Source organism: Pongo abelii, chromosome 1 (genome assembly GCF_028885655.2).
Source record: "Pongo abelii isolate AG06213 chromosome 1, NHGRI_mPonAbe1-v2.0_pri, whole genome shotgun sequence".
Classification (NCBI taxonomy): domain Eukaryota; kingdom Metazoa; phylum Chordata; class Mammalia; order Primates; family Hominidae; genus Pongo; species Pongo abelii.
In genome coordinates, this window is record NC_071985.2 from 184,030,554 (window position 1) to 184,058,225 (window position 27,672).

Below are 27,672 nucleotides of genomic sequence, written 5' to 3' on the forward strand. Positions count from 1 at the left end.
GCAAGCAACCCTCCCAGCACCTCCATTTGTTCAGCAGTGCAGAAGATTTCTGAATCCTGTCCTTTTAAGATTTCTTTTGGATGCTTCATTATTGGCCATTGTGATGACTTTATCGCTTTGAAGATTCCAAGGGTTTTAGCAGCTTTATGCCAGGAAACTGAGGACAAGGCCAAATATGTATTTATTATAAATCACAGTGTCATGTTCCCACATACAGCTGTATTATCATTGGAAAGTTGAGTAAAGAGTCTGACTCTATTTTTGACATTGACTGCTAACATCTTTTAAGCCCTATCCTTCCTTCTCCTTCTGCATGTCTGAGCAAACAGATAGGAAAGCACACTGCATCCTCCTTTAGCACTGGCAGAATGTTCAAACCACACAAGTCCTGGTGTGTGCACATGGGAATCCTCATGATGGCTCCGTCTCCTAACCACCATAAACCCCCAAGCCAGCCTTCTTTCCTGCTCTCTCGAGTCATTGTCAGACCAGTTTGAGAGACTGTTCTACTCTTGCCAGAAAGTCTCATCATGTGAGTAATTAATTTTTTCGTACGCTTTTTGCATATGTGGTATCATCATTCTCAACATCCAAACCAAATTTTGTGTGAGAGAGCCCATCTCATCTGTGAAGGTGACCAAAACAAGAAGTTGCTTGATCTTTTAGGGTCTTTTTTTCTTATTAGTTCCCAAATCTGTAAAATGAGAAACAATGTTTGCCTGTAATACTTATTTTGAGGATTAGAAATAATGTGCAATGTAAAAGTGCCTAATTATTTCTTTGGAACTTAGTTAGTGTTCAACAAATTATATATACAGTAATAATAACTTAAAGCCAAACAAACTATAGCCTAATTCCCATTCTATTTTCTTACCCTTTACTATTTTCTTTTTCTTTGTTGTAATTATTGCTATCTGACATTGAATTATAGGTCTATTTATTTACATGTTTGTTGTTTATCTCCCCCACTAAAATGTAAAGTATTTGAAGACAAGAACAATGTATGTCTGATCTGTGTAACCTCAACACATGAAACAGTTTAGATCATATAAGCAGAGTTCAGTAAACAATTTGTTTAAAAATAAAGAAATTAATCAGCCAGGTATCTGTAGAATCTAGAGCTGCCTTTTTCACCTTGACCTCAATTAACTGTGTTACTTTGTCTAAACTCCTTAATTCATTGCTCTGGACCTTAATATCTACCTCTGGCCCTTGAACTTGACATTTGGAGTTGAACTTTTTAGAATCCTCTCCTTTCATTCTTTCTAAAGATTTTTGTCTGTTAAACTCCTGGCACTCAGTCCTCTGGTTTATTTCTAGTGGGACCCATTCTCTAGAATGTGTATTTGACTGTAGCCCCGTGACTGACATTCACTCACTGCCCTCCTTAGGCAGTGAGTGATGGGCTCTTGCTTGCTGCACAAACAAAATCAATTCACAGAGACCATGGCATTGCAGTAAAGAAAGAGTTTAACTGACACAAAAATGGCCACAACATGTAGGAGATGGGGTTAATACTCAAATCAATCTCTCAGAGAACATGGGGGCTGGGGTTTTTCAAAAGTAGTTTGGGGTAAGTGGTGAGGGTGGCTAGGCAATGGGTTCTTGCTGCTAACTGGTTGGGGGTGCAATCATAGGGGTGTGGGAAATGGTCCTTCTGCGTGCTGAGTCCCTTCTGGGTGGGGCCACAGTAGTAGCTGGCAGGTCCAAGTGGAGCCATTGGTGTCAGACATGCAAAAAAATCCGAAAAGATATCTCAAAAGGCCAATCTTAGGTTCTACAATAGTAATGTTATCTGCAGGAGTAATTGGGGAAGTTACATATCTTGTGACCTCTGAAATTGTGGCTGGAAATCTATTATAGTTATGCTTTAGCAGCATTCAGGCTCTGCTATCCTCCTAGCATGGTGGTTTCTCATTGGCTTTGCAAAGGCAGTTGAGTTCTGGGGATGGAATATCATCATTTCAACTATAAACTAAACTAAATGTCCCCCAAGGTTAGTTTGGCTTAAGCCCAGGAATAATTAAGGGCAGCTTAAAGGCTAAAGGCAAGATAAGAGTTGGCTAGATCAGATCTCCCCCATTGCCATAATTTTCTCAGTGACATAATTTTTGCAAAAAATGGTTTTAGCAGGTTTGGAATTAGTCATTTATCTTCATTTTAGAAGTGGGAAAATTGAAGACCAGAGACAGCAAGTAATTTTCCTAAGGTCAAATAAGTTGGTGGCATAGCTGAAAAAAAAAGGCGGGTCTTCTTTTTCCCAGCCCAACTGTCCCCCAACTTCAACTTGCCCCATACCATGCCCAAAGACAGGCATTTTCCCATATTGCTTTTTCTGTTTCCAAAATCCACTGAAAGGTGTTCAATAAAGCAAACACTACTTTTTAGTCAACCTTTTTCTAATTGATTTTTCTCATTTTTCAACAGATTTGTAATTGTTAATTTACTTGCTGAGTTAAAGGCAGCACCTGGCTTTGTCGTCCTAACCCTTGGAATAATTTAACTCTACCTTGTAAGACAGGTCCCCACGCTTATATTATTCTCTGTTGGCATTGTCTTTTCAATCAATCAGTCATGAAAAATTCATGCCCAAGGTAAAGCCCTAGTGAACCACTCTGAGAAAAACGTGATTATCTTTAAACAAAGGGGAGATCTTAGTGTTCTCTAAAATTCATTGGAGAGAGCAGCCTTTAATAAGAAAATATTTTATCTGCTGTTTGCAATCCACAATATACTCTCTCTTTTTTTCATTTAAAATTGATCTATTCCAATTCTCAACTTTGAAAAACTGCTATAAGGTGAAGCTTCATGAATGTGGATTCTAATAATCTGACATTTATAAAAGTTCAACTTGAGCATTGCATTAGTGATGAAAAATACCTCAGCTATAGTAGGATAATGGTGTAAATACAATTAGGATAATGTTACATCAGCTTTACTAAACGTGCTTATTTGATGTTGCAAATTATAAATATTTTGGTTATTAATGAAAAAAGGTACTTATTTATATATTTATTTTTATTATCCTCTGATTGTGGAGTGACTGATTCCTTCTTCAGTCCATCTGAAGAAGGAATCTTGGCTCTTATCTTGGCTCTATCCCTGACGCCAGCAACAAAATTCAATATGGGCCTGGTTATAGCCTAGATATTGACTGAGACTGAGACTGAACCTAGACCTCTACCTTATTAATAGCTCATAAATATTTGCCATTAGCTTCAGGAAAACTGGATGAAAGAATATGGTTGGTTTACCTCCTGCAGGCAGATAGCTTCAAGCATCTGGTCTGACAGTACCTGATGACTTGATCTCTGCCCTAAAAAGCAGTACCATACAGCTGTGCAGTAGATCAGTCGTCCTATAATTCCCAGGTGCTTTGAGAAAGGGAAAAGTTTCTTATGAACAAGAGCTGCTCTCTGTCTCTCTTAGATTTACCGCCCTGTTTGTTATCCACCGAAGCTTTTATTAAAAAAATATTCGTCTGTCCTGAGAAGCAAATTGAAAGCATGGCTGTTTTAGTATTTCCTTTTAAACTGGGATGTGATTCCAAAGGGGAGGAGATAAATTTTCTACTTTTTTGTTTAGAGAATAATTTTCAAAATGAGAAAAAAAAGAGGGACACAGAATGGTTTGTTATATAGAGTTACAGCTTTAGAGTCAAATAAACCTGATTTTGGATGCTGCTTCTACCAATTGTCAGTATTGTGCCCTTGGGCAACTTCTCATGGTTAATTTCTGTGAGAGCTTCAGTTTCCTCTTCTGTAGAATGGAAATATTAACACTTTTCTTGCAATGTTGTTATGATTGTTAAATGAGATTTTGTAGGTAAAGTGCCTGGGATATAATAAGTACTTAGAACGAAACAGAACAAAATAGAACGAAAAATCAATTAGAAAAAGGTTGACTTGTACTAAAAAGTAGTGCTTGCTTTATTGAACACCATTCAGTGGATTCTGGAAACAAACAGAGAAAGCATTATGGGAAAATGCCTATCTTTGGGCAGGGTATGGGGCAAGTTGGAGTGGGAGGACAGTTGGACTGGGAAAAAGAACACCCGTCTTTTTTTTTTTTTCAGCTATGCCAACTTATTTGATCTTAGGAAAATTACTTGCTGTCTCTGATCTTCAATTTTCCCACTTCTAAATAGATCAAAAGAAGCATATTTTTTGGAGCTGAAAGAAACCTAAGAAGAGTATTTTCTTTAGCTATCTAGTGGAATATTTAGCTTTCCAACCAGTAAAGTATTATTATTTTGATTTTATGGACGGATCAACTAAGGTAAAATAACATACTAAAGTTTGCAAAGATAGTAAGTGGTGGAGACAAGTTTTGAACTCAGGTTTATGCCTCCTAAGACTTTGTTTGTCCAAATTCTTCATTTAACAAATAAATCAAGAAAAGAAACTGAAATTGATTTGTAACCTATCATGTCACACCCCATGAACCCAGCCAAACTGCAAAATTCTCAAGGACAGGAAATGCTCTTTTCCTCATTAACAAAAGTGGGAGATTGAAATTTAAAGGATAATAATTGATCAAAAAATATATATTAGTATGATCAAATTCAATTGGTACATTAAAATAGCTAGATTTAATATGTGACCAAGGACAAGCTTATGTTAAATAATTATGAAGATAGTGAAGAATATCAAATTCAGTTTAATACTGAATATTCTAGTATATTGGGACTATAAACTACAATGGAAAGTAAATGACTCTTTACTTTTTATTTCTCTTATTTGCTTTCCTTTTTCAGTTTTTCTTTCTTTCTTTTAGTCTTTTTTTTTTCTGCATGGTTTGATTACTGAAACATTAAATAGTATATCCTTTGGCTATTGCTAAATAATGTAGGGACCAAGGGAGAACTCATTCTTTGCCCCCTGAAGTGTAGCTGAAAAATCAACACACAAAAGGCAGATTAATAAAAGACATACAAATTTATTAATGTGCACATGGGGAAAAATCAGAGAATGATTACCCCAACCCCCAGTGAAGTGCAGAACCTTGTAAACCACCTTGAGGTTTTAGGAAGAATGGGGGCTCAGTGCATGGCCAGAGCAGTTTATGGTGGTAAGTCCGGTCACGGTGGCAAGACAGGCTATGGGAGAGAAAGAAGAGGAGGCTTGACTAGCAAAGATGGTCTTTTATGTAAATGAAACCTCACAGGTAGTAGCTGTCAGAGGGAATAGATGGTACATGTTTCTGTCAGACCTTTAAAGGTGTCAGACTCTCAGTTAATGTTTCTTGATCTGGGCAAGGAAAGGCCTGGCTGTATCAATGCAGATTCTCTACAGACACAAATTTCCTATACAAAAGACAGCTTTATAGGGTCATTTCTATTTGTTGGGTCTCTGAACAGCCACCTCAAAATATGCCAAATAAATATATTTTTGGATAAAATATTTTGATATCCTTGAGTCTCTACTTTGAAACTTTGAAAAGTTTCACGATTTAAAGTCAAGTTGATAGTTTTGGAGAGTTTTGGGTTAGAGATTGTTAGGTACAGAAAGGTAAAGGAGCGGGAGAAAACAAACTGGAATAAGCAGAAAAGAGTAAATTTAAATATATCATCTCATGGCTTTTTAAATCAGTCTCTTAGTCATGACAATAGATTAGTTTGGTTAAATAATTGAATCTCCTTCTAGGAGGTGATCTTGTAGATGAGCTAGTCATATATATATGTGTGTGTGTGTGTGTGTGTGTGTGTGTATGTATATATAAAATGTAGGAGAATATCTATAATAAGAGGCATTTCTATGGAAACAAAAGAAAGTGAAGGTTAATGTCTGGAGTAGTCTACAGACCAGATTTGACTTTGAAATATCTTCAGATTGCAGTGGCAATCTAACAGATTTTTCTGGGTTATAGTTTGACTGAGATGTTCAAGTGAGCTTTCCGGAGTAGTTTACACATCAGCAGGTATAATGACTGGTAATATATGTTATTGTGGTGATTTTCCCCAAAGTTTATATCAAGTTGTTTAACTTTAGTTTATAGGGCTTTAAGAAGAGTAATTTTAATTTTTAGTGATTTTAATTGAGAAAAATCAGAGAATAACTTGAAAAAAATTGTTTGGAGACTTGTAGTCAAGAAAGAATTTAGGATACAGTGTAAATAATAGGAAAACAATAAAAACTCAAAAACTATGGGCAAGGCTAGAATGTAATAACAGGTATACTATAGGTTTTTTCTGAAACATTTTTTCTCCAGTTCCCATTTTTACTAAGATTAATTATAATGGGACTAATTTAGTTATGAAATTAAAAGTAAGTTTTAGTCTTATTATTTATTCTTGGCATGACTATTTGTATAAAGTGTAGTAACAATAGTGATTGGCCATATAGGCTCTTTTAAAGTTGACTTTGTTGGAACTTTTTAATAAGGAATCTCAGATTAGATATTTAAAAACCTTGAGGCTAAGAAACCAAGCCAAGGATTTGTCATCAGAGTGTGCCTGTAATACCTGTGCAAACTGGTGAACTTCTCTCTTTTTGAGGCCCCAAAATCTTGGGGTACATGGGCCTGTCAGAAAGTGATATATTTTATTTTCCACAGGTCTAGAACCTTATAAAGAAACCATGTAGATAAGGCATCAGACCACTGTTTTTCAAGAGCTTTTTATTAGCTCTGTGAAGTTAATCTCAACTTCTCAGAGTAGTTTAGCCATATCTGAAAATATATCATTCCAGTCAAAGTCTTGGTAAAATAACTAGTGTCATTAATTATGTCCTGTGACAAAAGAAAACAGATTCTTATGGAACTAATGTAAATAACTGTGCTGTCATTAATTAAGAATACTCACAAATAATTTTTAAATTCTGGAGAAATTATGTGAGAAAGATAAATGTTTTAATTTTGTTCACAAATATATACTTTACCCAATTATTACAAGCTCTAAATAGTTCAAAAAAGTTTTCTTAATGCTGGAAAACAAAATATAAAAGGAATCAGCAATGTTTTAAATTAAAAAGTTATAAAAATCATTTTAGTCCTTTATCAGTTTAGCCCCATGAATTAACTCTTGTTCTGCTTGATGTTGAGCTAGCAATAGTCATGAATGTATTAGCTTTTTGATTAGAGTCCTGGAATTTTTTACCTAGTCCAATAGCATGATTTCTAAAGTTATCAGAAGCATGTATTTAAGAGTACTTGTCAAGGTCCATATTATGAATTTCTTTGAAAAATAAGCAAATTTTGTACTGTACCTGATTATAAATTACTTTTTAGGAAGAATCAAAGTAAAACAATAATTTGTCTGTGGATTTAAAAAGTCTTAGAATAATCATAACAATTGACAATGAGATTTTGTTATTTCTATGGCATACAATTTGACATAATAATCATAATTGTTACTGTTAACATATACCAAAACACATCAGTACGTTAGTAATCTCATACAATTTTAGAACACATATTGATAATACATTTTTACAAATATAACTCAAAAAAAGTTAAATATCATTTTTTATTTGACAATTTTTTATATGATTATAACATACTATATCATTCCAATATATCTCTCTTGGACTCTTTTGGGCCTTAATATATTAAAAGTTAATTTCAGGTCTAAAGACTGAATTTAGAATTTGAAATATGACTGTGAGAAGTATGTCAAATATCAAAGGTTTAAAACAGTTGATATCAAAATAGGAGCACAGGTCACTGTAAAATATTCATTTAGCCAAAGTGATAATTCAGACATTTTAAACAGCAACAACTTTATTAATAGAGAAGAGTCTGTTTCCCAAATAATCAAAAGACCTAGTAAAGACAGCATGAGACAAACTAAATCTGTCTCTCTTCTCTCTTTTTTGGGCAGTTTATTTAAAAGTAAACGAAAATCAGCTGGGTGCGGTGGCTCATTCCTGTAATCCCAGCACTTTGGGAGGCCAAGGCAGGTGGATCATGAGGTCAGAAGATAGAGACCATCCTGGCTAACACGGTGAAACCCCAACTCTACTAAAAAAATACAAAACAAAAAATCAGCAGGGCGTGGTGGCACGTGCCTGTAGTCCTAGCTACTCAGGAGGCTGAGGCAGGAGAATGGCGTGAACTGGGAGACGGAGCTTTCAGTGAGCCAAGATCGCACCACTGCACTCCAGCCTGGGTGACAGAGAGAGACTCCATCTCAAAAAAAAAAAGTGAACAAAAATCTTTTTAATATTGTATGAAAGTGGGGAGGAGCCAAGATGGCCGAATAGGAACAGCTCCGGTCTACAGCTCCCAGCGTGAGCAACACAGAAGACGGGTAATTTCTGCATTTCCATCTGAGGTACCGTGTTCATCTCACAAGGGAGTGCCAGACAGTGGGCGCAGGTCAGTGGGTGAGCGCACCGTGCCCCAGCCAAAAGGAGGGGCGAGGCATTGCCTCACTCGGGAAGCGCAAGGGGTCAGGGAGTTCCCTTTCCAGGGGTGACAGACAGCACCTGGAAAATCGGGCCACTCCCACCCGAATACTATGCTTTTCCAACAGGCTTAGGAAACGGTGCACAAGGAGATTATAGCCCTCACCTGGCTCAGAGGGTCGTACACCCACGGAGTCTCGCTGATTGCTAGCACAGCAGTCTGAGATCAAACAGCAAGGTGGCAGCAAGGCTGGGGGAGGGGTGCCCGCCATTGCCCAGGCTCACTTAGGTAAACAAAGCAGCCAGGAAGCTCAAACTGGGTGGAGCCCACCACAGCTCAAGGAGGCCTGCCTGCCTCTGTAGGCTCCACCTCTGGGGGCAGGGCACAGACAAACAAAAAGACAGCAGTAACCTCTGCAGACTTAAATGTCCCTGTCTGACAGCTTTGAAGAGAGCAGTGGTTCTCCCAGCACGCAGCTGGAGATCTGAGAACGGGCAGACTGCCTCCTCAAGTGGGTCCCTGACCTTGACCCCCGAGCAACCTAACTGGGTGGCACCCCCCAACAGGGGCAGACTGACACTTCACGCGGCCGGCCGGGTACTCCAACAGACCTTCAGCTGAGGGTCCTGTCTGTTAGAAGGAAAACTAACAAACAGAAAGGACATCCACACCAAAAACCCATCTGTACATCACCATCATCGAAGACCGAAAGTAGATAAAACCACAAAGATGGGGAAAAAACAGAGCAGAAAAACTGGAAACTCTAAAAAGCAGAGTGCCTCTCCTCCTCCAAAGGAACGCAGTTCCTCACCAGCAACGGAACAAAGCTGGACGGAGAATGACTTTGACGAGCTGAGAGAAGAAGGCTTCAGACGATCAAATTACTCCGAGCTATGGGAGGATATTCAAACCAAAGGCAAAGAAGTTGAAAACTTTGAAAAAAATTTAGAAGAATGTATAACTAGAATAACCAATACAGAGAAGTGCTTAAAAGAGCTGATGGAGCTGAAAACCAAGGCTCGAGAACTACGTGAAGAATGCAGAAGCCTCAGGAGCCGATGCAATCAAATGGAAGGAAGGGTATCAGCAATGGAAGATGAAATGAATGAAATGAAGCGAGAAGGGAAGTTTAGAGAAAAAAGAATAAAAAGAAACAAGCAAAGCCTCCAAGAAATGTGGGACTACGTGAAAAGACCAAATCTACGTCTGATTGGTGTACCTGAAAGTGACGGGGAGAATGGAACCAAGTTGGAAAACACTCTGCAGGATATTATCCAGGAGAACTTCCCCAATCTAGCAAGGCAGGCCAACATTCAGATTCAGAAAATACAGAGAACACCACAAAGATACTCCTCGAGAAGAGCAACTCCAAGACACATAATTGTCAGATTCACCAAAGTTGAAATGAAGGAAAAAATGTTAAGGGCAGCCAGAGAGAAAGGTCAGGTTACCCTCAAAGGGAAGCCCATCAGACTAACAGCGGATCTCTCGTCAGAAACCCTACAAGACAGAAGAGAGTGGGGGCCAATATTCAACATTCTTAAAGAAAAGAATTTTCAATCCAGAATTTCATATCCAGCCACACTAAGCTTCATAAGTGAAGGAGAAATAAAATACTTTACAGACAAGCAAATGCTGAGAGATTTTGTCACCACCAGGCCTGCTCTAAAAGAGCTCCTGAAGGAAGCGCTAAACATGGAAAGGCACAACCGGTACCAGCCACTGCAAAATCATGCCAAAATGTAAAGACCATCGAGACTAGGAAGAGACTGCATCAACTAACGAGCAAAATAACCAGCTAACATCATAATGACAGGATCAAATTCACACATAACAATATTAACTTTAAATGTAAATGGACTAAATGCTCCAATTAAAAGACACAGACTGGAAAATTGGATAAAGACTCAAGGCCCATCAGTGTGCTGTATTCAGGAAACCCATCTCACATGCAGAGACACACATAGGCTCAAAATAAAAGGATGGAGGAAGATCTACCAAGCAAATGGAAAACAAAAAAAGGCAGGGGTTGCAATCCTAGTCTCTGATAAAACAGACTTTAAACCAACAAAGATCAACAGAGACAAAGAAGGCCATTAGATAATGGTAAAGGGATGAATTCAACAAGAAGAGCTAACTATCCTAAATATATATGCACCCAATACAGGAGCACCCAGATTCATAAAGCAAGTCCTGAGTGACCTACAAAGAGACTTAGACTCCCACACATTAATAATGGGAGACTTTAACACCCCACTGTCAACATTAGACAGATCAACGAGACAGAAAGTCAACAAGGATACCCAGGAATTAAACTCAGCTCTGCACCAAGCCGACCTAATAGACATCTACAGAACTCTCCACCCCAAATCAACAGAATATACATTTTTTTCAGCACCACACCACACCTATTCCAAAATTGACCACATAGTTGGAAGTAAAGCTCTCCTCAGTAAATGTAAAAGAACAGAAATTATAACAAACTATCTCTCAGATCACAGTGCAATCAAGCTAGAACTCAGGATTAAGAATCTCACTCAAAACCGCTCAACTACATGGAAACTGAACAACCTGCTCCTGAATGACTACTGGGTACATAACGAAATGAAGGCAGAAATAAAGGTGTTCTTTGAAACCAACGAGAACCAAGACACAACATACCAGAATCTCTGGGATGCATTCAAAGCAGTGTGTAGAAGGAAATTTATAGCACTAAATGCCCACAAGAGAAAGCAGGAAAGATCCAAAATTGACACCCTAACATCACAATTAAAAGAACTAGAAAAGCAAGAGCAAACACATTCAAAAGCTAGCAGAAGGCAAGAAATAACTAAAATCAGAGCAGAACTGAAGGAAATAGAGACACAAAAAACCCTTCAAAAAATTAATGAATCCAGGAGCTGGTTTTTTGAAAGGATCAACAAAATTGATAGACAGCTAGCAAGATTAATAAAGAAAAAAAGAGAGAAGAATCAAATAGATGCAATAAAAAATGATAAAGGGGATATCACCACTGATCCCACAGAAATACAAACTACCATCAGAGAATACTACAAACACCTCTATGCAAATAAACTAGAAAATCTAGAAGAAATGGATAATTTCCTCAACACATACACCCTCCCAAGACTAAACCAGGAAGAACTTGAATCTCTGAATAGACCAATAACAGGAGCTGAAATTGTGGCACTAATCAATATCTTACCAACCAAAAACAGTCCAGGACCAGATGGATTCACAGCCGAATTCTACCAGAGGTACAAGGAGGAACTGGTACCATTCCTTCTGAAACTATTCCAATCAATAGAAAAAGAGGGAATCCTCCCTAACTCATTTGATGAGGCCAGCATCATCCTGATACCAAAGCCGGGCAGAGACACAACCAAAAAAGAGAATTTTAGACCAATATCCTTGATGAACATTGATGCAAAAATCCTCAATAAAATACTGGCAAACCGAATCCAGCAGCACATCAAAAAGCTTATCCACCATGATCAAGTGGGCTTCATCCCTGGGATGCAAGGCTGGTTCAATATACGCAAATCAATAAATGTAATCCAGCATATAAACAGAACCAAAGACAAAAACCACGTTTATCTCAATAGATGCAGAAAAGGCCTTTGACAAAATTCAACAACCCTTCATGCTAAAAACTCTCAATAAATTGGGTATTGATGGGACGTGTCTCAAAATAATAAGAGCTATCTATGACAAACCCACAGCCAATATCATACTGAATGGGCAAAAACTGGAAGCATTCTCTTTGAAAACTGGCACAAGACAGGGATGCCCTCTCTCACCACTTCTATTCAACATAGTGTTGGAAGTTCTGGCCAGGGCAATTAGGCAGGAGAAGGAAATAAATGGTATTCAATTAGGAAAAGAGGAATTCAAATTGTCCCTGTTTGCAGACGACATGATTGTATATCTAGAAAACCTCATTGTCTCAGCCCAAAATCTCCTTAAGCTGATAAGCAACTCCAGCAAAGTCTCAGGATACAAAATCAATGTACAAAAATCACAAGCATTCTTATACACCAATAACAGACAAACAGAGAGCCAAATCATGAATGAACTCCCATTCACAATTGCTTCAAAGAGAATAAAATACTTAGGAATCCAACTTACAAGGGATGTGAAGGACCTCTTCGAGGAGAACTACAAACCACTGCTCAAGGCAATAAAAGAGGACACAAACAAATGGAAGAACATTCCATGCTCATGGGTAGGAAGAATCAATATCATGAAAATGGCCATACTGCCCAAGGTAATTTACAGATTCAATGCCATCCCCATCAAGCTACCAATGACTTTCTTCACAGAATTGGAAAAAACTACTTTAAAGTTCATATGGAACCAAAAAAGAGCCTGCATCGCCAAGTCAATAGTAAGCCAAAAGAACAAAACTGGAGGCATCACACTACCTGACTTCAAACTATACTACAAGGCTACAGTAACCAAAACAGCATGGTACTGGTACCAAAACAGAGATATAGATGAATGGAACAGAACAGAGCCCTCAGAAATAACGCCGCATATCTACAACTATCTGATCTTTGACAAACCTGAGAAAAACAACAAATGGGGAAAGGATTCCCTATTTAATAAATGGTGCTGGGAAAACTGGCTAGCCATATGTAGAAAGCTGAAACTGGATCCCTTCCTTACACTTTATACAAAAATCAATTCAAGATGGATTAAAGACTTAAATGTTAGACCTAAAACCATCTAAACCCTAGAAGAAAACCTAGGCATTACCATTCAGGACATAGGCATGGGCAAGGACTTCATGTCTAAAACACCAAAAGCAATGGCAACAAAAGCCAAAATTGACAAATGGGATCTAATTAAACTAAAGAGCTTCTGCACAGCAAAAGAAACTACCATCAGAGTGAACAGGCAACCTACAAAATGGGAGAAAATTTTCGCAACCTACTCATCTGACAAAGAGCTAATATCCAGAATCTACAATGAACTCCAACAAATTTACAAGAGAAAAGCAAACAACCCCATCAAAAAGTGGGCGAAGGACATGAACAGACACTTCTCAAAAGAAGACATTCATGCAGCCAAAAAACACATGAAAAAATGCTCACCATCACTGGCCATCAGAGAAATGCAAATCAAAACCACAATGAGATACCATCTCACACCAGTTAGAATGGCAATCATTAAAAAGTCAGGAAACAACAGGTGCTGGAGAGGATGTGGAGAAATAGGAACACTTTTACACTGTTGGTGGGACTGTAAACTAGTTCAACCCTTGTGGAAGTCAGTGTGGCAATTCCTCAGGGATCTAGAACTAGAAATTCCATTTGACCCAGCCATCCCATTACTGGGTATATACTCAAAGGACTATAAATCATGCTGCTTTAAAGACACATGCACACGTATGTTTATTGCGGCATTATTCACAACAGCAAAGACTTGGAACCAACCCAAATGTCCAACGATGACAGACTGGATTAAGAAAATGTGTCACATATACACTATGGAATACTATGCAGCCATAAAAAATGATGAGTTCATGTCCTTTGTAGGGACATGGATGAAATTGGAAATCATCATTCTCAGTGAACTATCGCAAGAACAAAAAACCAAACACCGCATATTCTCACTCATAGGTGGGAATTGAACAATGAGAACACATGGACACAGGAAGGGGAACATCACACTTTGGGGACTGTTGTGGGGTGGAGGGAGGGGGGAGGGATAGCATTGGGAGATATACCTAATGCTAGATGATGAGTTGGTGGGTGTAGCGCACCAGCATGTCACATGTATACATATGTAACTAACCTGCACATTGCGCACATGTACCATAAAACCTAAAGTATAATAATAATGAATAAATAAATAAATAAATAAAATATTGTATGAAAATGTTACTTAAAATAGAAAATTAGATTTTTCCTTCATATTACATTATTAATATTACATTTAATTTTAATAAAATCTTACAAATTTAATTTTAATGAGTTTTGAATATACCCAAATGATTTTGATAAACTCTTGTATAACCTTATAATTTTTAAATTTTTTATATTTAGTTTTATTTTTTATTGAAAGTAACAAAAATTTATAAACTAGACAAAATTATTTTTTAACAAAAACCACGTTTACATTCTTTTATAAAAATGTTTTTATTTTTAATATACTCTTTATACAGACTATTTTATATTTAGTAGTTTTAATTATTATGTATATTAGTTATAATGTTAACTCTCAGTAACCCCTATTTTTTGGTGAAAAAACTAGGAAGTGGGTAATTTTAATCATGTGCCAGATTTAGAGCCAATGACCAAAGTTAGAGTAATGAAGACAATGTCTGGTGGATCTAACTTTTTCCATCACAGCCAGGAGGCACTGCTCTGGGCCTGTGAGAATACTGCCCAAGAGTGTCCCCAGCCTTGCCATAGCCACTTCTCTAGACCTTAGGATTTAAAGGCTCACATCTGAAGACATAAGCTCGCAGACAAATTAAGTATTTGAAAATATTATGGAAGTAACACATTTATAACTTTAAAACATCTAGTAGAGACAGTATAAACTCGTCTTGACTAATATACCCAGGAAAAATGTGTAAACTAAATTCTTAGGATGTATTTTATTTTACTAACAATTTGTAAATTATCTTTATTTACTATAGATTATTAAAATTATATGAACTTGACAAGTATTAGGCTGGTTAATTAATGAGTATTTATTTATAAGTCAATGGTATCAGATAGTGTATAAACAGACATATACACGTGTGTGTATATAGACAGACATAAAGACTTTACAGTTTTTATTTTAAAATTTTAGTTATGAGATTGGTATAAGTCACTAGTATAAAAGGATAGCTGGATTTAAACTGTGTCTTTTTAAATGGGAAATGTTAATGTTTATCTGTCACACATAGCCAAAGCCCCTTACTGAGATTTAGAGAAAACAGGGTAGTAAATATATATGTAAAGTACAGAGACAATTTTAACTTTTTAAATAAAAAGTTTAGGTGTGTTAGACAGAAGAAGATTAAAAACATTTGTCAAGGTAACATAAAATCATAGGAATTTACCACTGGATTTTATAAGAAGACTAATTTTATTTGGATAAGTAATTTTTAATTTAGTCTTTGTTTTTTAATTGGACCACTGTGCTCAGGGTGGAGCCCATTAAGGAACATGGCCCAATAATTTAAATTGTTATCATTTGTCATGTTTAGAGCCTAATAATTTAGATAGATGAAAATTAGACACAGCTAGGAAGCAGAGAATTTAGATTTTTTAAAATCAAGGATTTTATTTTTACACTGAATCCTGGGTCTCCAAAAAGAGGGAAACACCATGAGACTGGGCTACACAACAGTTTTATATTTTACTCGGTTATAAAGACAGTTTTCTAAGTAGTTAAACTGCATGTTTTTAAAACTAAGTGCACAAAGAAATGAGTGGCCTCCTGTAGTAATAACATTATTGTGACAATGTAACAAGTAACATTCATTGTACCAATGCTAGCCACTTCCAAAACTGTAGTTCTCACCAGTGACCTGACATCCATTGTACACTCAAAGGCCAAGTTTTCTGTCACAGCATCAAGTAACTTTTGGTACCCTCAAAAGCCAAAGAGATGAAATAATGCATTATAAAAGACAGCAGAGTTTTAGACCTGAGAGTGTCCTTTCCATGACTCTTGAAACTAGAAGGAAAATAGAAGCCCCACAAATGAGGTGAAAGGGTACCTTTTTCTGCGTTTTTTAAGAGGTCTGAGTCATTGGAAATCTCTTTTAGATTTTTTATGTGGTACCAAAAATGGAGAAGAAGGAGGGGTAGGGAGGAATAAAAGTAAATGGTAGAATATTTTCTAAGAAAGGAAGTGAACAGACAGACCAAATACATAATTTAAAAAGAGTTTTAGTCAACTAAGAAATCTAAAAACAGAATCGGAAAAGAGAGAACGTCAAAAGTATTTTAGATATGTATATGTATGTGTGTGTGTGTGTGCTATCTTTTAATTGAGTTGACTTTGAACTATGGAGCTCTTAGAGAAAACACAACGCTTTGAAATCTCTTATCAGATTTTAGCCAGGACAAACAGCTGAAATTTCTGGCTTTTGAATTTTTTTTAAATTGAAAGTACCCTTCTACCTCATAAGATCTAGAACCACCCCAAAGAGAGTTTACAGAAAGGAAAGTTTTATGTGCAAGTGGTGTACAACCCACATCTGTCTGGCCATATTTTCTGGGGTCTTAGCTTCTTAACTGACCATCTATACACAAAGTCCCAAAAGTCCCATATGTCCCCATAGATGGAAGAATATAAGAAATCAAAAGCTGCTCATGGAAGGACAGAATTAATCAATAGTTACCTTCAAAAATCAAAAGTTACATAAATATCAACTGAAAGAGACTGGTTCTCTGACTAAGAATTGAACCTAGGCCATGGCAGTGAAAGTGTGGAATTTTAACTACTAGACTACAAGGTGGAGTAGCCTTCATTGCAAATCCCATAGGAAACCCACAGTTGGCAGTTTGAGCTTTCAAAGGACTTTAACTTTATTTTAGTTTAGATTTTTGTTCTTTAATTTTGTCAAGAGAATTTTAAGACTAATCATGGCACTATTATGTTTTTATTTTAGTTTGATATTCTCATCAATTGTTTGGAATAAGAAATCTCTCCTTTTTTAAAATTCAGGAGTCAAATTTAAAGGACCTGTCTTTTTGCTATTGATAATTAGAATTTCCAATGATGTACTTATTCCAGTAGTGACTCAGTCTAATAACTTCTTTATGGAAAGCCCAGGATGTAATTTTCTAGGTTTAGAAAAATAGGTGTTTTCTAGAGAGGGAATTGAAGAGGCAATCCTAAAGATCCCCCAACCACACAAAAAATTTTACTCCCAGGAGTAGGCAAAAGGATCTTGTCACAGACAGTTGAGGTTGGTGTTTATGTAACCCATGAATTTGTGAGAAGCCACCAGTGACAGACCTGTTAATTTGTAACAACATGTAGAGCCTCCTAGGATTAGACTTTCCCAGAACTAACCAAACAACAAAGGTTGAGGAAAAAAAATATATCCCCCTGAGAGCTTAACATGCTTGGAATAAACAGTGTGTTTGGGTACCCAGCCAATTTGAGACTGGCCACCTGACATGACCTGAAAATCATGCCCCCCAGATGGTGGAAACCAAGAGAGAGAGCTCCTACTTGGTCACAAGGAAGCTTTCAAGGACATAAAACAAGATGAGAGGGAATCTCACTCACTACCCCTCTTTATGACAGAACAGCACAGAAAAACAAGGACAAGGAAAAACTATTTCTGGGAGAAGAGAGACCAAACAATATGAATATTCATGCCAGAAAGCACCAAAAAGTACACCAGAGTCACTATCCCCAAGACTAGTCACAGAAATCCTTTTCTCCCATTAATCAAAATTTTGCAGAGGAAAAAGAGACAAACATTGATTTTTACCATCTGCTTGACCAGATTGCACAGAGAGAGGTTGGAGTCTGGCTGTTAAGAAATTCATATTCTTTCATCAGTTTATGAGGTCCTAGGTTCCCTTAACTGCAGGTTCAAGAAGAGTAGTGTTTTGGTATTCTCCTCACAGTGCCAAAATTGTAGGGATTAAAGGAAAACTTCCCCTTCACTCTCTAAAGCTTCTTTGAAAAATCAACTCACAAAAGGCAGATTAATCAGAGAAAAGGATTATAAATTTATTAACGTGTACATAGAGGAAAAATCACAAAATGATTACCCTAACGCCCAATGGGATGCAGAACGTTATATACCACCTTGAGCTTATAGGAAGAATGGGAGCTCAGAGCATGGCCAAAACAGGTTATGGTGGTAAATCAGGACATGGTGGCAAGACAGCTTATGGGAGAGAAAGAAGAGGGGACTTGACTAGCAACATGATCTTTTATGTAAATGAAACCTCACAGGTAGTAGCCTTCAGAGAGAATAGATGGTAAATGTTATTATCAAACCTTTAAAGGTGTCAGACTCTCAGTTAATCTTTTCTGGATCTGGGCAAGGAAAGGCCTGGTTGTATCAATTCAAATTCTTTACAGACACAGATTTCCCACACAAAATACAGCTTTACAGGGTTATTTCTATTTGTTGGCTCTTTGAACAGCCATCTCAAAATATGTCAAAGAAATATATTTTTGGATAAAATATTTTGATTTCTTTCAATAACAAAGCACACCAAAAACCAGTGGCTTAAGACAGGAAACATTTATTAATGCTTGTAAGTCCACGGGCCAACCGGATGGTTTTCTGTATTAGTGATCAACTATAGATTAATCTGCTGATCTTGTCTGGGTGCTCTCATATATTTGGAAGTCAACTGTCTATATGTTGGTCTAAGATGGATTCAGTTGGGATCATTGGGCTTTAGTCAATGTGGTCTCATTCACTGTCACCCTACCCTAGATTTGATCAAATGCTGATAGTAGGATTTCAAAGAGAATATGGAACTACACAAGGCTTCTTGAGGTCTTGGCTTAAAGCTGCTGTACCATTGTTTTACCAGTTTGTATTGGGCAAAACCAATCACAAGATCAGCCCAAATTCAAAGGGGTCACCTTTTGATGGGAGGAGCAGCAAAATCGTAGTATAAAGAATATGGATACAGAGTAAGCAGAATAGTTCTGAACAATTTTCAGTCTAGCACATATGATTTGTATGCATTTATAAGAAAATAGACTATCATTAAATGTCTCATCAAGAAAAGGCTGTGCCACCGGTAATCTAGGACTCAAATCCTTCCTCATTTCATTATAAAATGATAACAAAAGCCAATAGAAGTATATACCTAATGGAAGCCAGAAGTGGGTAGCAGTGTGAGAAATCATGCAGCAGGTAAAAAGGCCCCCTCAAGGGATGTACTGAAGAAATTTTTAAAAGGAAGGCAAAGCACTGTGCTTGTACTTATAATTCCAGTTACTTGGGAGTCTGAGGCAGGAGGATCACTTGAGCCCAGGAGTTCAAAGCTGCATGAGCTATGATCACACGATTGCACTCCAGCCTGTGCAATAGAGTGAGATCTTGTATTTGTGTGTGTGTGTGTGTGTGTGTGTGTGTGTGTTTAAAAAAAAAAAGGAAAGGAATTTTGGTTTTGCTTGAGTTTAGAAACCTATGCATTCCTGTTTGAGAATTTCAGAAGCACTGAGAAAACCTATAGCTTCTTCCCCTGTGCCTGATGAATAGCACATTAAAAAAAAAAGATGTATATACCTGTTATTTCATCTGTCCTATTAACTCTGTAGCACTTCTGTGCGGGGGAAACATGAAGTGAGTATAGGTGGAAATTCATCCATGGGGTGCATTATAGGTTGGCCTAGGATTGAAGCCGTCCATTCGGCTGGTTTTCTATTTATTATCCTTGACTTTCCCATCACCCAGGAAGAAGAACCTGTTTAATAAATAATAGGTTTAAAGAAAGCCTATTAAATCAGATTTTATTTAATATACAGTGATATGGTTTGGGTGTGTCCCCACTCAAATCTCATCTTGAATTGTAGCTCTCATAATTCCCATGTGTTATGGGAAGGACCCGGTGGGAAATAATTGAATAATGGGGATGGTTTCCCCCATGCTGTTCTTGTGGTAGTGAATAAGTCTCATGAGATCTGATGGTTTTTATAAGGGGTTTCCCCTTTCTCTTGGCTCTCATTCTGTCTTGCCTGCTGCCATGTAAGATGTGCCTTTTGCCTTCCACCATGATTGTGAGGCCTCCAAGCCACGTGGAACTGTGAGTCCATTAAACGTCTTTTTCTTTATAAATTACCCAGTCTTGGGTATGTCTTTTTTTTTTTTTTTTTTGAGACAGAGTCTCACTCTGTTGCCCAGGCTGAAGTGCAGTGGTGTGATCTCAGCTCACTGCAACCTCCACCTCCCGGGTTCCAGTGATTCTCCTGCCTCAGCCTCCCGAGTAGCTTGGACTACAGGTGTGTGCCACCATGCCCGGCTAATTTTTTGTATTTTTAGTAGAGACAGGGTTTCACTGTGTTAGCCAGAATGGTCTCAACCTCCTGACCTCGTGATCTGCCTGCTTTGGCCTCCCAAAGTGCTGGGATTATAGGTGTGAGCCACCGTGCCTGGCCTTGGGTATGTCTTTATCAGCAGTGTGAAAACAGACTAATACATACACTCTGACTTCAGCCCTGTCAGTACCTACTTTGCAGTTACAAAAGATGTGAAGGATTTGGCCCTGATCTCAGTCATCTTACAAACCATACATAGCCACAACTAGGAGGGGAAATGCACTATGGTACTAATTTCAAAGTGATTTGACTCAGAACTGCACATCATCTTTTGGGAAGTGGCTCAAAAGAAAGTATACTCTTCCCATTCAGGCAGATGTGATCACTGTCCTCTGTGTACTATACCCAAAGCTCCAAGAGTTCTTGACATATTCTTCTATTTTTGCATTGATGACACTGGGTTTGCAATAACTTGTTTACTTGCTTGTTTTCTCCATAACAGTATGAGTTTCCTCAGAGTGGAGCATTTACTTATTCAGCTGACTCTACAGAGACCAGTATAAACCCTGGAACAGTCATTCAGTGCAGCCTTAGTTGCTTTTTCTGAAACACAGATCTGAACCTTTCACACCTACAATTAAAACCCTTCAATAGGCCCTTCATATTGCTTTCAGTGAAAGTTAAAACTTTTTAACATGCTCATATGTCTTAATGACACAGTCTGATCTCTTGCCCTACTCAGCCCCAGAATTACCACTTAGCCTTTGTTCTTGTTGCTCCCTCTGACTGAAACGTCTTCCATGTGTTCTCTCCTGCCTGGCCAGTCCTTATTCCTCAGTAAAAATTCACCTCTCCTTCCCTTAGGCTGGCTACAGACTCTGCCTTAGCGTGTGTGTGTGTGTGTGTGTGTGTGTGTGTGTGTGTGTGTGTTTTACAGGTTTACTTTCCTCACTTAAGGGCAAAGGGCCCAGTCTTATTAATTTATATAATCTCAGCACATAGCAGAGTAGGAACCCCATAACTGTTTATTTAATAAATATTAAAATTATGATTAAATGAATATGTTTTGAATTAGTGCTAAAATTTAGAACAAAATTCCATGTAGGAAATGCTGTCAGATTGAGGAAAAGAGAGGCTTTTTTTTGGTCTGTATCTTGGTGGATATTTATTTTGAGTAGGGAGACGAAAGAGTCTCCCTGAAAGATCTTTTTCTTCTTTCTGTCATGTTGCAAATGCCCTTGTTTGATATGCTAAACTCCCCTTGATGAGAATGTTTTGCTCCATTCCCCTTTTACCTCTTTTGGCTGCCTTCTCACAAGTTTTCAGTGAGGGAGAAGAATCTTCTAATGTGCAATCTGCAAGCCATTTTTTTTTTACCATCTCTGTCAGACTGCAGTATCTGTGTGAAGATTCTGACAATTTCCAGTTAACAAGACACAGGTGCAGCTAATTAACAAACTTTGTTGGTTCCCTGTGACTCTTCAACATCAACTTATAATAGATAAGGATTCATTTTTCACATAGTGATTATCCAGACTCCATGCTTTTGATATATGAGGCCCAGGATTGTTCAGCATTTTTTGAAGACTTTAGGTGGCAACTTTTTGGTTCTTCATGGGCAGGAGACTTAATCATACATATGATCTGTCTCTCTATAACCTTACATACATATATGGACATATATGTATACATATGTGTCTATACACACATGTACATATTCATATATGTATATGAAGCTATACATATATATGCAACATATCTATGAATTGTATGTAATTTATATAGATGTATAGGTTCATGTACATATATATGTACATTGTGTACATATATATGTAGTCTTTTATTGTTCCCTGAACACATTGTCTGGGCAATTATATTTAATTCTAAGAACTCTACCAGATGGGTATGATTTTCCTCCCTACAAATAACAGGCTCAGAAAGATGATAAATCACATAGTAAGAAGTAGGCTTGAAACTCCAGCATTTCTTTCCACAATGCTGGGAATCAGGTTGCACTCCCAATAGGTAATATAAAAACTGGGAATATGGCTCCGAAGTAAAGGAGCTGATTGGTTGAACAAATAGAGATCTAGATTTTATCCCCAACTCAGCCCCATACCATATTATCTATATAACCTTTGATATGTCATGACACCAAGGCTGATTCATCCTAAACTCCTGTGTAGTTTTGCCCATTTCACACCAGCCTTTGTACATGGTGCCATATGATTAGAACCTGTTATCAGACGTACTCCAAACAGCTTTTCACCACTGAGTTATAAACCTTCTGTATTATCAGAGGAGGTTAAGTGCCAAGCATTAGTCTCAAAGGAGTTACTGACATCATTCATAATAAAAACTACTCATACCTAAGTTATGGACTCAAATTCATTTTGAAGTTTAAATATAACCATTTGTAATATAAAACTAGGATGAATGATATGGAAATTACTAAATAAAGAAGGAAAAACATGAAAATATTTTAAGGAAATGTTGTATATTATAAAAAAAATTTTAAAACATAGTTAGGAAGCATAAACAAAATGAATTATGAAAGAAAATAACCATAAAAGATAAGAAAAGGTCACTGAGTGTGATTGAAACCAAATAAATCTTAAAAGGAAAACATTCACTAGAGATTTGCCATAATAGAAATTGAAACATATCATGAAACTACAATTATCAAAATTATTGGGAGGGCCGGGCGTGGTGGCTCATGCCTATAATCCCAGCACTTTGGGAGGCCAAGGCAGGCGGATTGCCTGAGCTCAGGAGTTCGAGACCAGCCTGGGCAACACGGAGAAACCCTATCTCTACTAAAATACAAAAATTAGCCGGGCATGGTGATGTGCAACTGTAGTCCCAGCTACTCAGGAGGCCGAGGCAGGAGAATTGCTTGCACCTGGGCGGCAGAGGTTGCAGTGAGCCACAATAGCACCACTGCACTCCAGCCTGGGTGACAGAGTGAGACTCCGTCTCAAAAAAAAAAAAAAAAAATTATGGGAGGCTGTCATTAGGATAAACAGATCAGTGAAACAGAAATTGAAGTCCAGAGATAAACCCAAGCATATAAAAATTTATTATATGGAAATGATAGCATTTAAAATTAGAAAGGAATGACTTATTCAATAGATGATATTGGCACAACTTGCTAACCATTTGGAAAAAACTATGTTATTCTACTACTTCATATTTTACACTAAAGTTTCAAATGAATTAAAGTTATTTAAATTTTTAAATTTTAAATTAGGGAAATTTCATATATACATAAAATAATATAAAAACACTCAATAAAATGAAGCAGATATTAACATTTTGTCATCTTTCAGATCCTGCTTGCTTTTACTGATTTTGATAAAGAAGTCATTATGGATATAGCTAACCTCCTCTCTCCTTACCTCTTTCTTTCTATCAGAAGTTACCAAATTTCTGAAATTATTATTACCATGTATAATTTTGTATTTTTATTATACTTGTATTATATATAAGTATACAAATATACTACTGTTTTGTGTTAAAATGCTTGCCGTTTTCATTAAACATAGTTTTTGGAAGTTTCTCTATGTTGATAAATGTCATTCTAATGCATTCATTTTAAATGCTCAACAGTATTTTGTACTAATGAACCACAATTTATCCGGTTTTTTAAATTAAGTGGTTTTAGTTACTTTTTTGTTTTACTATTATAAATGAATAGTGATACAGTGAACAACCCTGTATGTGTCTCCTTATACAATGTGCAAAATTTGTTTAAGGAGAACACATAGAAGTGGAATTGCTAGGCTATAGGTTATAAACATCTTTATTGTCAAGTACCCCTCTAAAGAGGCTCTTCTATTTTACATGCTTACCAGCAATGTTCAAAATCATTGTTCTTTCATAATTACCAATACTTGATATTAGATTTGCTAGTACTTGATATTAGATTTACTTTTTTGCTGATATGATGGATAAGAAATTTCATTATTTTCTTAATTTATATTTCCTCAACTGCTAGTGGAGTAATCATCTATTCATATATTTAATTTACAAACCTTTACATTCCTCCTTCTATATCTTGTCTGATTATATGCTTGGCCTATTTTCTATTGTATTGTTGGTCTTTTATATTTTGATTTATAATAGTTCTTTATAAATTTGCATATTAACCCATTGTGAGGATTACTCTAATTTTTTTCAATCATTGGCTTTCATTTTCATTTTTCTGTGGTATCGTTTTACATAGTATTTTTTCTGTAAAATACTCAAATATGCCTATCTTTTCCTTCATAGTTAATGCTTCTGGTGCTTTTTGTAAAAAAAAAAAAAAAAAAAACAAACAAACAAACAAAAAAACTGTACATACTTTGAGTCCATAAACTAATCTGCTGTGTTTTGCTTTGTGCATTTTATTTCCTAATCTATTTGGGTTTTATTTCTGTATTGGGTGCGAGGTAGAGATCCAGCTTGGTTTGTTCCATATGGATGGCCCATTGATCCAGGACCATTCATCGATAGTTCAAATTTTCATCTGATCTACGATATTGTTTTTGATATGTATTGAGTCTATTCCCAGGCTCTTTGTTGTGATCCATCAGTCTAGCTATACAAATCCATAGCAATGTAAACTAAATTGTTTTAATTACTATAACATTACAGTAAGTCTTGCTATCTAAAAGTCTGTTGCTGCTTTTCTTGGCCTTCTGTACTCCTATATAAACGTTCTAATTAACTTATTAACTTTTACATGCATAAACACACATAGACACAGACACTTCCAATGGCTTTTTAGTGAATTACATAGATTTTAATAATGAATCTTCGATCTATGACTGTGATAGATTTTTCCATTTACTTAACACTCTGATTTGTCTCAACAATGTTTTATAGTTTTGCGTTTTGAAGTCTTGCACTTTTGATTACATTTATTTATAGGTATCTGATATTTGATACTATCATAATTGGTATCACAATAAAATTTTATTTTCTAATTGTTCACTGTAAGTATATAGCTATACAATTGATTTTTAAAACTTCGTATCAATAAATGCCTTTTTGAATTTTATATAATTTTTTAATTGATTATATTACAATTGTACATTTTTTGGGTGTACATGTGATGTTTTGATATATGTATAGAATGTATAATGATCTAATCAGGGTAATTAGGATATACATTACCTCAAACATTTATCTTTTTAAAAAAATTTGTTATAATTTTTTGTGTTTTTTTAACTTTTAAGTTCATGGATACATGTGCAAGTTTGTTACATAAGTAAACCTGTGTCATAGGGGTTTGCTGCACAGATTATTTCGTCACTCAGATATGAAGCCTAGTACCCATTAGTTATTTTTCCCGATTTCCATCCTCCCACTTTTTACTCTCCCATAGGCCCCAGTGTGTGTTGTTCCCCTCTGTGTGACCATGTGTTATCATTTAGCTGCCACTTATAAGTGAGAACATGCAATATTTGGTTTTCTGTTCCTACTTTAGTTTGCTAAGGAAAATGGTCTCCAGCTCCATCCATGTCCCTGCAAAATACATGATCTTATTCTTTTTATGGCTGCATAGTATTCCATGGTATATGTGTATGAAATTTGCTTTATCCACTCTATCATTGATGGGCATTTAGTTTGATTCCATGTCTCTGCTTTTTGAACAGTGCTGCAATTAACACATGCATGCATGTGTCTTTATCACAGAATGATTTATATTCCTTTGAATATATACCCAGTAGTGGGATTGCTGGGTCAAATGACATTTCTGTCTTTAGGTTTTTGAGGAATTGCCACACTGTCTTCCAAAATGGTTGAACTAATTTATACTCCCACCAGCAGTGTATACGCATTTCTTTTTCTCCACAACCTTGCCATTATCTGTTTTTTGACATTTTAATGATAGCCATTCTGACTGGTGTGAGATGGTGTCTCATTGTGGTTTTGACTTGAATTTCTGTAATGATTAGTGATGCTGAGCTTTTTTCCATGATTTTTGGCCACATGTATGTCTTCTTTTGAAAAGCGTCTAATCTTGTCTTTTGCCCACTTTTTAATGGGGTTATTTGTTTTTTTCTTGTAAATTTATTTACATTCCTTATAGATGCTGGATATTAGACCATTGTCCAGACTGATAGTTTGCAAAATTTTTTCTCCCATTCTGTAGGTTATCTGTTTACTCTACTAATAGTTTATTTTTGCTTTTAGAAGCTCTTTAGTTTAATTAGATGCCATTTATCAACTTTTGCTTTTGTTGTAGTTGCTTTTGACATCTTTGTCATGAAATCTTTGACTGTGACTATGTCCTGAATGGTATTACCTAGGTTGTCTTCCAGGGTTTTTATAGTTCTCAGTTTTACATTTAAGTCTTTAATCCATCTTGAGTTAATTTTTGTAGATGGTGTAAGGAAGGGGTCCAATTTCAATCTTCTACATATGGCTGGCCAGTTGTTCCAGCACCATTTGCTTAATAAGTAATCATTTCCCCATTGCTTGTTTTTGTCAGGTTTGTTGAAGATCAGATAGTTTTAGGTATGCAGCTTTGTTTCTGGGTTCTCTCTTCTGTTCCATTGGTCTATGTGTCTGTTTTTGTACAAATAGCATGCTATTTTGATTACTGTAGCCATGTAGTATAGTTTGAAGTTGGGCAGCATGATTCCTCCAGCTTTGTTCATTTTGCTTAGGATTATTTTGGCTATTTGGGGTCTTTTTGGTTCCATAGGAATTTTAAAATGGTTTTTTTCTAGTTCTGTGAAGAATCTCAATGGTAGTTTAATAGGAATAGCATTGAACCCATAAATTGGTTTGGGCAGTATGGCCATTTTAACAATATTGATTCTTCCTATCCATGAACATGGAATGTTTTTCCATTTGTTCATGTCATTTTTGATATCTTTGAGCAGTGTTTTGTAGTTCTCCTTGTAGGGATCTTTCACCTCCCTTGTTAGCTGTATTCCTAGGTATTTTATTCTTTTTGTAGCAATTGTAAATGGGATTACATTCCTGATTTGGCTTATGGATTGACTGTTTTGTGGTATAGGAATGCTAGTGAATTTTACACTTTGATTTTGTATCCTAAGACTTTACTGGAGTTGTTTATTAGCTTAAGAAACTTTTGGGCTGAGATGATGGGGCTGAGATGAGAGGATCGTGCCATCTGGAAACACGGATAGATGGACTCTTTGTCCTTCTATTTGGATGCCCTTTATTTCTTTCTCTTGCCTGATTGCCCTGGCCAGGTTTTACAATACTATGTTGAATAGGATTGGTGAGAGAGGGCATCCTTGTCTTCTGCCGATTTTCAAGGGAAATGCTTCCAGCTCTTGCCCATTCAATATTTATGTTGGCTGTGGGTTTGTCATAGATGGTTCTTATTAT

At 36.6% G+C, this 27,672-nt stretch overlaps 1 protein-coding gene and 1 long non-coding RNA gene across 4 annotated transcripts in view; one reads left to right on the forward strand and one right to left on the reverse strand.

Annotated features, from left to right (window-relative positions):
* AGBL4 (AGBL carboxypeptidase 4) overlaps positions 1–27,672 on the forward strand; it is a 1,546,465-nt gene that overhangs the window by 768,590 nt on the left and 750,203 nt on the right. The window lies entirely within an intron of this gene.
* Positions 18,556–21,721, reverse strand: LOC129050943 (uncharacterized). Its single transcript, XR_008514873.1, has 3 exons — positions 21,615–21,721; positions 19,571–19,748; positions 18,556–18,779 (listed from the first exon to the last, which is right to left on the reverse strand). It is a non-coding gene; the product is annotated as an uncharacterized LOC129050943 (long non-coding RNA).